This window comes from Lactuca saligna, chromosome 8 (genome assembly GCF_052625555.1).
Source record: "Lactuca saligna cultivar CGN05327 chromosome 8, ASM5262555v1, whole genome shotgun sequence".
NCBI classification, from domain to species: Eukaryota; Viridiplantae; Streptophyta; class Magnoliopsida; order Asterales; family Asteraceae; genus Lactuca; species Lactuca saligna.
In genome coordinates, this window is record NC_136424.1 from 9,538,052 (window position 1) to 9,551,789 (window position 13,738).

The window sequence follows — 13,738 nt, forward strand, 5'->3', positions numbered from 1 at the left end:
GAGTTGAAGATCTCATTAATAGGAAATCAACGGTAAAAAGACAGACAAAAACAGAGTCCGTATGTAGAAGTTATTAATTTTACGCAGACGTTTAACAGTATAATCTCCTTGTACTGTTAAATTTAAGATCGGTCGAGAATTAGCTGACGGTGTCAAAATGAAAGTTGTAGATCTTATTATTACCTACGCGTGGATATAAAGAACGTCAAAAACGGAGGTCGTATGTGAAAGTTACGGATTTTAGAAGTCGGAAGTGTGCTGTGCGAAAATGGGTGATGTGGCACAATCTTGGCCATTGCTTTCTCCCCAAGGCTTGCCACCAGATGGTGACATGTGGCACCAAGTTCAGCCACATTTCACCCTATAAATACCACCTCTCCCACCCTCATTTTCTTCACACCTTTCCCATTCTTTCTTCTCTTTACTCTCTCTCTCTCTCTAGAACCTCTCTCTAGCCCCGAAATCCCCCGAAAAGCCTAGGGAACCTCCCTAGCACGAGGCGGAAGCCCCGGAGTGCTCGAAGGCTCTGAGAAGAAGAGATTTTCGGCTCGGGAACGCTGCTCCAAGCAAAGCCCGGTTTTCTATAAAACCCGCTGTAAGTGAGCTACGCCTACGCTATTTTTAATATAACTTTTATTTAATTATAGTAACGTTATTAGGAACTTATAATAAATACTTGGGCTATTATTATGGGTTATATAAGTATTTTTTTGACGCTTATATAATAATAATAATAATAGCTAGACTATTAATTAGTCTCGACGAATAATAAACTAAACTCTAGTGGTAATAATACTAGGTTTCGTCGAAGAAAAATTCTTTTTAAGAAGCGAAGCGCTGTCTGAGTTCGGAATCACCACCTTTTCCGGTGACTGCATAGTTACCTTCAACTTACACATAGATATGAAGTATTTTATATAAATTACGTGCTATGTGTGCATATTATCTGAATACTTGTTATCTATGCTAGATGAACGTTGTTATACATGTTTTCAATGATTTAAACTGTATACGTATTTTATATCTACGAAAATGTTGGGGTAAAACATGGGTAGATGTAATAGGTGATGTGTGATAAAATGATGAGAGGCCTCGATGTTTTTGTTGTTGATCCAGTCATCTAGCGGAGTATAGATGACGACCACGGACTCTTCTAGACAGTCCAGTGGAACACTAGCAGGCTCGCAACCTGTAGGTGTTGTGAACGATGTGTTCACCGGTGTACTCCATCCCCCACATGGTTGCCTATTAGGACATTTATTGCTAAGGAATCCCCTTAGCAGTAGTGTCCGTCCCGATGATAATCCTTAGGCTAGGTCCCTTATAATAGGTGTTTAGGGACGTAAAGTGAGGATAACGGGAATGGGTAATCGGGTTATTGTTGATTGATGAAATTAATAAACTTATTTATTGTGGGTTGAAAACCCTATGTGCTCACCAGGCTCCCAAGCCTGACCTACTCAGTTTTATGCATTACAGGTAGTGGCGCATGAGCATAGGTGTGATGTTTTGGACGAGGGATTACGGATATAGGCCTGTAGATATGAAATAATGTAGTAAGGCTTATATTGTACTGTTTATACTTTTGATCTGTACGAACATGACATCCCGAGTCTTTTAATGAAATACATTTCTATGGAAATGCTTTTGATAAATCTTTATCATATTATTGTTTTGGGACAAATTCCGCAACCCTTTTTATTAAAAAATAACTCTGATTTTGAAATAAAGTATAAACAAAACCGGTCTTTTCTGGCCGTGATTTTGGGGATGTCACACTAATCAATGTGAATGATTTGTTTGATGGAAAATAGTTGCTTCCATTTAAACTTATCTCACAACCCTTCTAGAACTTCTAAGTCCAGAAACTCATATAATTGATGATCTTCATTACATAAATATGCAACATTTTATCAATAACTTCTTTTTTGTCATTTAAATGTTTACATGAACACATCCATATGTACAAAAACAAAATCTCACTTTGATACCTCCCATCAATGTCTACATTTGATAACGAATGGAAATGTAAAACCAATAGGGACTTGTATAGGATGTCTATTATCAATTATTTTATAAAAAGCAAAACCACAACATGAACTAAGAAACTGAAGTTGCAAAATGAATAAAAAAATCAACACATAAACAAATACATACATACTATATACAACACATAAACGGAAGTTTATAAAGCATGAAACTTAATGACAGGAAAAAAAAAAAAACTTAGAGGAGACTTTATAGAAAGAAAGATCACCCTTACTTGCCACAAATGGTTGAAGACATCAACAAGAAGATTAATCTGACCATAGAATCCACATATTGTCTGATCATGACTTCAGTAGATGAACTACTGAAACGTAAGAATTGCAATTGAACTCTATTAACATTTGAAAAGGGAATTAGGCTTCCAGAGAAGACGACGAAGGGTTAAAAAATTATTTTGGACCATTTCTCGATTTGTGTGTGTCATCCTTGCGCAGAGACCATGCTAATCTTCTCTGTATCGTTCCAATTTTATCGGATGTCCCCAAAGGGACGACTATAGATGAAGAGCTTCGTCACATAGAGGAGTAGCAGGTTATATGGGACGACGTGAGTTCTAAAGGAAGTAGTTTACTGTTGATGGTCATATATTCTCGATGTCTTTAAAATTATGGTTATGACTTGGGAGGGTAATAAGGTTTCCAGTTTGTCCGTATTAGGCCACTAAGGTTTTTTTGTGCGTATTAGACCAATTTGGTTGTTATTACCGTTTACAAATAGTCATTTTTAACCGTTAAAACCGGTAAAAGAACTATTTCTAAACGGTAATAACAATCATATTGGTCTAATACGCACAAAAAAAACCTTAGTGACCTAATACGGACAAACTGAAAACCTTATTACCCTTCTAAGTCATTATCCTGAAAAATATAATGTTGTAACTAGGTATGTATACAAATTATAAATTCTTAAAAAAAAAATTGAAAGTATAATAATATTATACTATAAAAATATAAAAGCAAGAATGCAAGATACTATAATGCATAAAAATGATATAGATAAAAAAAAGTACGCCATATGAGTCTTTAATTTACAAGAAATTGTTAGAGAACCTAGTAAATTATACGAATGGTCTTTATGGTTTGGAGTAATTTACGTGTTTGGTCTCTAACTTATTTTTTTAACTCGGAAGGTCCATACTGTTTGTTTTTGTTACTCGTTTGGTCCCTATTGTTTGTTTTTGTTACACACTTGGTCCCTGTCTTACCTAAAACGACTAGTATTTAAATAGAAAAAAATGATGGAGTAGGTAAGGTAAGGTGAGAGGGGTGGGGTTGGGGTGTGTTTATTTAAATAAATTAAAAAATCAAGGACAAAATAGTCTTTTTATGTATGATAGAGACCAAACGCGTAACAAAAGCAAACAATAGGGATCTTCCGAGTTAAAAAAATAAATTATGGACCAAATACGCAAATTACCCTAAACCATAGGGACCATTCATGTAATTTACTCTAGAAAAAAACTTATGAACTAAGAAAGAAATAGGTATCGTATATTAAAAATATTAATACTTTTCCAATTAGAAAATTTAATGTTTCTAGGAACATAAACAATGCTGTGTTTTAGATATCACGTGGCCGATATTGGAAAAATGAAGCAATTAATAATGTTGCTTGATGTACGATAATATCGTGTGTTAGTGTTAATAAATCCTCTAATCAATCTTCAATCATTTATATTGCAAGCAACCATGTATGCCTCATATCAGTTTTTATGTTTATGTCGAGTGAAATATTTCATATAAAACATTAAACTTTCTGTAATTATGTAAACTCCATCAAATCATATATTTGAGATTTTATTATGACTGTAATTAGTATATCCTAATTAATATAATTGTTTCATCGATTTTTGAATAAGTTGAATCTTGGTTTCAAGGTATGTATAACTTTTGTTACTTCTAGAAAAATCCTGTTGATACTTCATACTGATTTTCAAAAAGTATGGTGATTTTTTCATTCTTTATTTTCACATGTTTGATATTATTGGTTAGGATATTAAAAACAAAAAATCATAATAGCCTAATCCACAGGATGTCAACGGGTGCAAATGAGACGGGAAGTGCATTCCCCGCCCCTGATTGATTTTGGACTGTCTTTTTATGGGTTAAAAAAATTATTATTTAAGCTAAAAGAAGTTATTTTTAGGTAATAAATAATTATTTATGGTATAATTTTACATGTTAAAAATCAAAAAGTTATGTCATCTTTAAAATATTATACTAGCAACTTAAAAACATGTTTTTTTGATGAATTTTGAAAACTCAAAATCATGTTGTTTTTTATTATATTTATATAATTAATATATATAAATATATGTCTAATTTATTAAAGTGGTCCCCATGATCATTTTAAAAAGAGATTGCCTACCCCGCCTTCGCCCCCATATTTAAAACGGGGATTAACTTTGTCCCCAACCCGTCCCTACCCCCTATTTAAAAAAAAATCCCCCAAACGGAACGAGGCCCCCACGGTAACGGGGTCTCATGAGACTTTTTGACATCCCTATTAATTACTTTGTGGAAAATAGCAAAAAAAAACCCAAATTACAAAAATAGTCACTAAAATCGCAAATGGACTCGGTTCATTTGCGATTTTACTTGTTAATCCGTGATTTCCCCTTTTTCAGGGGTATAAAAACGTAATTTTTTTTCTTTTATTTTTCAAACTTTTTGTTGGAGAACTCTTTCTTTGGAGGCGCTATAGACGATTTCATTTTTCAAACTTTTTGGTGGAAAATTCATTTTATTAGAGAGGTTTTAAACAAATTTTCCAAAGAAATAACAACTAAAGTGATATTTTTTTGCAAAACTTTATATATAATAAGGCTGTTTCATAGTCAAACCACATGAATTCGTAGTCAAAATAAAAAAACATAAAATCGTAGGTGTGATGAAAGGAAATCGCAGACAAACTTAGTTCATCTATGATTTTAATTAGATATGGGGGTATTTATATGAAAAAAACAAAAAAAAAACCCCACCTGCGAACGTACAAATCGTTAAAGCACGATTGTGTTTTAGCGACTTATACGCAGTTGGAATGTTAAAATCGCAGATGAACTTAATCCATCTGTGATTTTCATGGCTACATTTGCATTTTTTTTTTTTTTTTGGCTATTTTCCACACAGTAATTAAGAAATTATGTTATATTTGAAATTCTCTATTAGAAAAACAAATTATATTTTACTTTCTAATCTATTTATATAATAAACTACTTTTTATTATGTTTATGATGATATGGGTTATGACTGATATCCAATTTGTTTATCAGTCCAAGTATTTTAGCGGATTTAGTTATTTTCTTCCTGTTTCTCCATTCTCATTAATACTTAAACATGTGATAAACAATAAAGCATCTAACTATTTATTTTGAACTTATGAATATAATTATTATTTTGTTCATGTGGAAAACCTATAATTACTATTCTCTAATAATAACTCTTAATTTGAAAGATTAATTTTCTTGACCAAACTTATTTAACATTAAGTTTCTTAGATTTTTAGTGCATTGAACTTTTAATAATTTAATAGAATGTTATATTATTAACTATATCATTTTACTCATTATACTCTATACTGTGTTAAACTTTATTAAAATTTAATTGATTATCACATCAACATTTCACTATATATTTTTATAAATAATATTAATACTTAAAGGGTAAATTACACCAATTGTCCCTCGTGTATGTACCAAAACACATGTTTAGTCCCTATTTTCAAAAATTAACTCAGACCGTCATTTATTTGCTTAAAACTTGCACGCTTCTTCCCTAATATGCGTTTCTTTTGCCAATGTAGTCCATGTCAAATCTAAAATGACTATAATGCCCTTTGTGTATTTCTTTTTCATTTAATTTAATGATATAAAAAAGGGTAAGCTTATCATCCCTACCCACCCCACCCTATTTGTCCCTTCTGAACTCTTCATCTGCCTCTTACCACCTAGCACCATCACTGGAAAATGGAGAAATGTCGGTTATCTTTACCCAATTTCTCTCCCTATGTCTCGTACACCTGGATCTACCCCACTATCAAATCTATACCACCGCCACCGATTTATTCTGAATCGGAATTGGAGTTGTAGGCGAAGAAGATTCTTGGAATCCACCCACCACCGTTGACGGTGAATACAACTCGTTTCTCTTCCACTTTGTCCTTCAATCTCATCCAACTTAAGCCTACATATGCATCCGAAATTTCCTTCAGGTGAATTCACCATAAAAAACCCCTAAAATTCTCGTCAATCGGAAACCCTAATCCCAAATCCAAATCCATTATGAAGTTTTGTTTGTAAAGATTACCAGGAACACGTCGATTGCATCGAGAACATGATGAGACACATATGATGACAGATTGGTGGGAATAGATGAACGCGGGCTGTAACATAAAGCCTTGCCAACGTACTTTCTTGCCACTTCATCTACCACTTTATCGACCTTGATTTACAACCATTTTGCAGATGATGAGGGAACGGGATATGTGGTTGAAAGTAGGGGCAGAAGACGAGGACTTCACTACTGCTATCGTTGGAAAAAGAAGGGGGACGAACTCACATGGTTTGATGGATTAACAGTTGCATAAAATGGGCTAAAAGAAAACTTACCAAAAACTTGAATGTTACAATATGACATCCCCAAAACCACAGCCAGAAAAGACTAGTTTCATTAATGGTTTTAAAATAATTTCAGAGTAAATCCATTGATTTAAAAGAATTTCGGAATTTGTTCCCAAAACAAAATATGATAAATAAAAGTTATCAAAGCATTCCTTAAAGAAATGTATTTTCATATATAACAAAACTCAGGATGTCATGTTCCGATACATAACAAAAGCATAAACGGCACATTATAAGCCTTACAACAATTATAGACAACTACTGACCTATAAACAAAATATCTTCACAAGTTGTCCAACTTATGCTCTCGCACCACTACCTGTAATACAAATAAAACTGAGTGGGTCAGGCTTGGTAGCTTAGTGAGCATATATGGTTTTCAACCCACAATAAATGATTATATTTAATTTTCACCAACCAACAATAACTCGATTACACAATCCCGTTATCCTCACTTTACGTCCCTAAAACAACAACTATCACAAGGGACCTTGTAACGATGAGATTTTTAAAACAATTTTTTTTTCAACAACCAAAATTAAGCAAAAACATTCTCAAAAGTATTCAACAATTGTTATCAAAATATAACACTTCCCAAGATCACATGAAATCAAATCCTTTTTCTAATGTGTACGGGTCACGCCGGCGCCTTCCCACGGTCCTCGCTAGTACCTAAGACACAAAACATAACAGCTGTAAGCATAAAGCTTAGTGAGTTGCCCAAAATACCACATACAACACATACGCCACTCAAGGCTACTATACGACCCTCCATTCGATGTGTCTCGGCGGAACCCTCCAGTTTCGTAATTCTTTGGGTCCTCCGACCCGGTCTAAATCGTTGGACCCTCTGGTCCGGTCTGTATCGTTGGACCTTCTGGTCCGGTCTACACAATCATATAGCATACAAATATCACATAGCACATAGGTTCACATAATCTCATACATAACACATAAGACCCTTCGGTCCACACTAGGTAACGTATAGTGAGAAAACTCACCTCGTGTAGCTCGGTAACTCGTAAATCTCGAAAATCTCAAACTCCGTGGGATAAGACCTAGCCTCCTCCTAATCATATGAAATAAGTACTCGATATCAACACATTTCCCCAAGGCTAGACCATCCCTTCTCTTAATACTCTCATGAGGGTAAAAGACCATTTTACCCTTCACATGGCTTAAATACCCTAAAGTTGACCAAATCCTAAAAGTCAACAAAAGTCAACCCTTCGGGTTACGCTGCGCGTACCAAACATGTACGTTGGGCGTAACCGATAACTTTAGAGGATCGAGGTACGCCACCCCCTACGCTGCGCGTACTGGAATTACGCCCAGCGTAATACCCAGTTTCAGTCCTTCAGCTCTTGGGGTCTTAAACAGTTAAGACCCACGTCCAACTTTTACGTCTGATCATTTCTAAGCCTCCAAAACCATAAAGTCGATGACTTTAAGCCCTTGCATGGCTGAATAAGTCACTAGCACCCAAAACATCTCATTCTCTAACCCTAGAAGGCATAGAACTCAAGCATGACCTCATATCAACGACCAAGATGGGGACTTTATGGATCTAGACCATAAATACTACTGAAAAGGGATAGATCTCGGACCATGGAGCACCTTACACTCATAAAGTCTTCACCTTTGGGGTTTTTAACCCTAGAAATGGCACATGCAACAACAACCAAAAAGAAGAGGAAAGTTTTGAACTTTATACCTCTAAATGCAGCTCCTTTCTCTGTAGATCTCATATCCAAACTTACACTTCAAGCTTTTAGTCTCAACAAGCTCCTTTCTTCCTTCTTCAATAACACACCAAGGCACTATTAGCTCCAAGAACACACACACTCACTAAGGACGATGGAAGGCTCTCTCTTAGGGTTTTACTCACTAATATGGAGGCTGAGAAATGAACCTTAGCATCCTTTAAATAGTGCACAAGTCTTATTAGGGTTTTGTATCTGGGACGGGTACGCTCGGTGTAACTATGGGTAGGCCCAGCGTACCTAGCGACTCCGCGTCCAAAATAAGCGCATGAGTACGTGCAGCGTACCCCTCTGGTACGCCCAACGTACTCACTTGCAAGGCTTCCTCCACTCAAGGACCAATCATGACCAATTGACAAAGAATAAGGGTGAAATAAATGTACCTGAATCTCGGGGTGTTACAATTCTCCCCCAGTAGAACCATACTTCGCCCCCGAAGTCTCATTCCATGAAAAACTCTGGATGCTGCCCTCACATTTCCGACTCTGACTCATCTCGGACCCCTTCCGATGTTGCCACTGAACCAGAACCAGAGGTATCTCATTGTTTCTCAGAATCTTGATCTTCTAATCCAAGATTGCGATTGGCTTCTCAGCATAATTTAGACTCGCGCCCACCTGGATATCCTCCAATGGTACCACTGTCGACTCGTCGGCTATACACTTCCTCAACTTCGACACGTGGAAGTTCATAGTTCGAATTGTGAGATTTGGCAATTAGTCTGAACATTTTGAGACTTAGTAACATGAGCTCTAAAATTGTTTAGACGCACATATAAGCTATCTAAGAAAAAGGTGTATGAGTTTAAGAAGCTTGATAAAGGATTATCAAATCATCTAGTATTAGAAATATGAACTTAAGGAATTCAATAAAAACTGTTTTCTGGAAATTCATTTGTTCTCTGAATACATGTTAAAGCTAGTGGGAGCAAAAGTGTTATGCTAATAAGAAAATAATCATCATGTTAATGGGAGCGTGATTATTACGCTAAGTATTGCAAGTTGGCAATATTAATTATAGAAAACAAATATTCACTTTGCAAAGTTGTAAGGGTTGAAAAGTAGTTTTGCTATAATTAAGGAAGAGAATACTATACGTCGTTTCAATATCTAAAGCTTAGATCGAGAAATGTTAATAAAATTTAGTCAAGGACACATAGCACGTTCTCAAATTCGATTATGATTACGACATCCATCTTTATAGTTTGAATTGTGAGAACATAGCTAACAAAATATTATGGTAGAAGACTGATAAAGTACCATGTCTTTATGTGAGACATTATGCAGCATGTCCCATAAGCTTCGGATATAGGATCAATTGCATATGCTATAATATTTGACCATTCTAAAATTTTCCAAATGCCTAGCACATTAATAGGGAAAAAGGACTAGAATCGGTTTTGACTAAAATAATTAAACAACTATCAAAGGACGATCCAAAGTGCGTTGAGGATTAGTCGCTTGTGAGTAGTTGGAAGTATAGTATTGGATGGACTATATCAACATTATTATGAATAGATAAGATTCTATTAAGAATGAGTTGTCATATAGAAAATATGGAAATGTTTCCATAAATGGGAGTTGGATATTAAGAAACTATGTAGATTAAAAACTTTTATGCAAGAAGGATGTTCAAAGGAATGTACTTTGAATGTGAGACTTCATGATAGAGAACCTTGTAATTTCATTGACCAAGTCTTGGTGACCTTTGTGCTATGACTTTACGAAAGGATCGTTGCATAAAATGTTAGAATCTAACATATTCTAATAATGGCAAGAACCTTGTATTCTTACACTAATGATGAGGATTAGGAATTGTGAAATGAGCATCATTGGAAAAGTTTTCAATTGGTCTATTTCACAAAGCATGGACCATAGGAAACATAGTGTGCATGCCTGGTGCATGGGACAACTATTGTTATAATTCAAGTGTCAAGTTGATTATCCGAAACATTATACAATCAATAATGAGTAATCAATATGGTGACTAAATAAGAGGTGTTTTTATTTATACTCAAAAGTTTTCGAACCTACACAGTCGGTCATACATTGGAAGTAGGTATGAAGTATGACTGTCATGAATCTGTCTGTAGATTGTCTAGAGTGTTTAGACATGGGTGATGAATTAGATCTAATGAAACCGTTGTCCAACAACTCCTGAAGTTGCATCATCAGCTCCTTCATCTCCATCGGTGCTAGTGTGACATCCCCATTTTCACGGTCAGAAAAGACCAATTTTGTTTATGCTTTATATAAATCAGAGTACCTTTTTTTATAAAAATGTTGCGGAATTTGTTCCCAGTAAAATATGATAAATACGTTATCAAAGTGAAACGACCCAAAAACACGACCCAAAAATTTTCGTTTTTCAATATAATCAAAACCATAATATAAGTATCATAACATAAAACATACGCGATGTATCCCCAAAACATAATAAATATTGTGCGGAAAATTGTATCATACAACATCAATCCAAAACATCAAAAGACCTCCCCAGGATAAAAGCTATGTTGTGGTGTGTGCGATGCTGTCACCCCGAGCTCTTCCCTTTGCTTGCGGAAGTACCTGAAACCAAAACTGAAACTGTAAGCACGAAGCTTAGTGAGCTCCCCCAAACTACCACATACCATACAATAACACATAAACACATATTGGGCCTTGCCTACTGCATCGGGCCGAAGCCCGGAAACTGCATCGGACCGAAGTCCGGAACTGACTGGGACCTTGTCCCCTGCATCGGACCGAAGTCCGGAACTAACTGCATCGGACCGAAGTCCAGAACTGACTGGGACCTTGTCCCCTGCATCGGACCGAAGTCCGGAACTAACTGCATCAGACCGAAGTCCGGAACTGTCTGACTGAACATGGCATAGCATAACACATCAACTAGCATAACACATATACGACATGCTACATCGGGCCGTGGCCCGGAACACATAGTACTTAACACATAAAACATAGTACACAAATCCTGTTCGAACCACGAAGGCATCGAACATACCAACTACTGCATCGGACCTAAATCCGGAACTACTGCTAACTGAACGGGCCGGCATTGTGGCCTTAGACCCGTTCCTACTGGAAGGAAACTCACCTCGTAAGCTGGCTGCTGAGTGTGTGGCTCGGGAAGCTAACGGCGGCTGCTCCTGAATCTCCTCGGCTACAAGTCCATAAACACACTCAATCAAATACTAAACACTGCGCTTGGGGTAAAAATGACTCTTTTACCCTCGGTCAAAGTCAACTCTCCTTTGGGCTGACTCGCCGAGTTGGGCCACCCAACTCGCCGAGTCCCACTCTTACTTTTCACTCTTACTCACTGCTACTCATCGAGTCTGGCATCGACTCAGCGAGTACCCTCTTGATCCAAGAACTCAGACAATCTTCATCCGACTCGCCGAGTCGTATGAACAGACTCGACGAGTTGTTCTTGATCCCAAGAAGATTGCCTTGGACTCGCCGAGTTGTATGAACAAACTCGTCGAGTCCCTCCATCACTGAGTCTACTCTCAACTCGCTGAGTCCACTTCCTGACTCACCTCGTCTACTCGACACTGATAAAACTGAAGGACTCGGGACTCGCGACCCGACTCGTCGAGTCGTTCTTCCGACTCGCCGAGTCGCCGCCATGCAACTGATTTTTACTTGATTTTGTTTGAATCCAATGCATACAATTGATAGATCTGAGTCCAATAAGCTGTTTTACCACGTAAAGTTTCCAACTTTATGTGCACAACCTCATGAATAAGGGAAATAAGGCTAAAAGGTGCATAAAATGGGTAGATCTATGGTTATCATGCAATATAACCCCAAAAAGACAGTAGATCTGGGCTCTACAACACCCCAACATTCAGATCCATAGATATTTCGACTTAATAAGACGTTCATGCAAGTGTAAGGCTTGGAACAAGCATTAACTAGCTCTTAGGAGAGCTCTAATGGAAGTTTAAAGCATATAATAAGATGGAACTCCGAAAATACCTCAATAAACTCTGATTTGGCCTTGGATCTTTGCACTACAACCTTTCTCCTTGCTTCTTTCTTCTTCTCCTTCTTCACACCTTTACAAAGAGGGCACCAAAACACATATAAGCTCTTCAATGGAGGTTTGGGGCTCTAATACTGCGTTCTCAGGGTGAGGGAGGCGAGAATGGGGGCTATATGGTGGTATAAATAGTGGGCAACCCGGGGAATTTAGGGTTTCACCCAGACAGATGGACTCGCCGAGTCGGGGATATGGACTCGTCGAGTCCCCGGCTCACGCGTGCCCTCAGACGCGACCCTACTCGGCGAGTCAGGCTAGAACTCACCGAGTCCCTCTTGAAAAACTCACTATAATTACCAATAAATCAACATACCGGGAACGGGTCGTTACACAAAGCATTTATGAAGAAATGTATTTTTATTCATTTGAAATCATTTGGGATGTCATCGTCAATACAGAAACATAAGCATAAACAGAACTTACATTCATTAATTATCACTAGTGATTTATATCTCCTTAATCTCTCAGTGTAATGTAACTTCATATCGACACCTGTGATATAAATAAACTGAGTGGGTCAGGTTGGGAAACCTGGTGAGTACATAGGATTTTCAACCCACAATAATACAACTATTATGTTTAACCAATTGAGCAATCAACCCAATTACCCATCCCTATTATCTTCTTTATTCTTAAGGATCTACCCTAAGAATCAACTATTCCTTGTTCATTTATTCCTAAGGATCATCCTAAGGAATCGGCACGAAGTCCATCGTTGCCATGGTTTACACAACATGCACTAAGTCTGCATAGTCGCCAGGGGTTAGGCATCAAGTCTGCATGATCGCCAAGATTTACACAACGGGCACTAAGTCTACATAGTCGCCAGGGTTTAGGCATCAAGTCTGCATGATCGCCAAGGTTTAGGCACCAAGTCTGCATGGTCGCCAAGGTTTAGAGTACACCGGGTGAACACATCGTTCACAACACCTACAGGTTGCGAGCCTGCTAGTGTTCCACTGGACTGTCTAGAATAATTCGTGGTTGCCATCCATACTCTGCTGAATGATGGGGCCATCATTTGGGAAAAAGGCTTCTCACATCGTCCACCTTTCATCCTCACCTCATGGTCTATTTCACCTCTCAACTCATACTCCATCTATTACATCTACCCATGTTTTACCCCAAAATTATCGTAGATATAAAATACATATACAATTTAAATCATTTAAAACATGTATAAAATCGTTCATCTAGCATAGATAGCAAGTACTCAGATATATCACAAGTTTGCTGCAGAGTTCATTAGTGCTTGGATAAG

General features: G+C 37.1%; 1 non-coding gene across 1 annotated transcript; it reads right to left on the reverse strand.

Moving 5' to 3' along the window:
- Positions 1-2,437: 2,437 nt before the first annotated feature.
- Positions 2,438-2,540, reverse strand: LOC145013753 (U6 spliceosomal RNA). The gene has a single exon (XR_013665272.1). It is a non-coding gene; the product is annotated as a U6 spliceosomal RNA (small nuclear RNA).
- Positions 2,541-13,738: the final 11,198 nt, after the last annotated feature.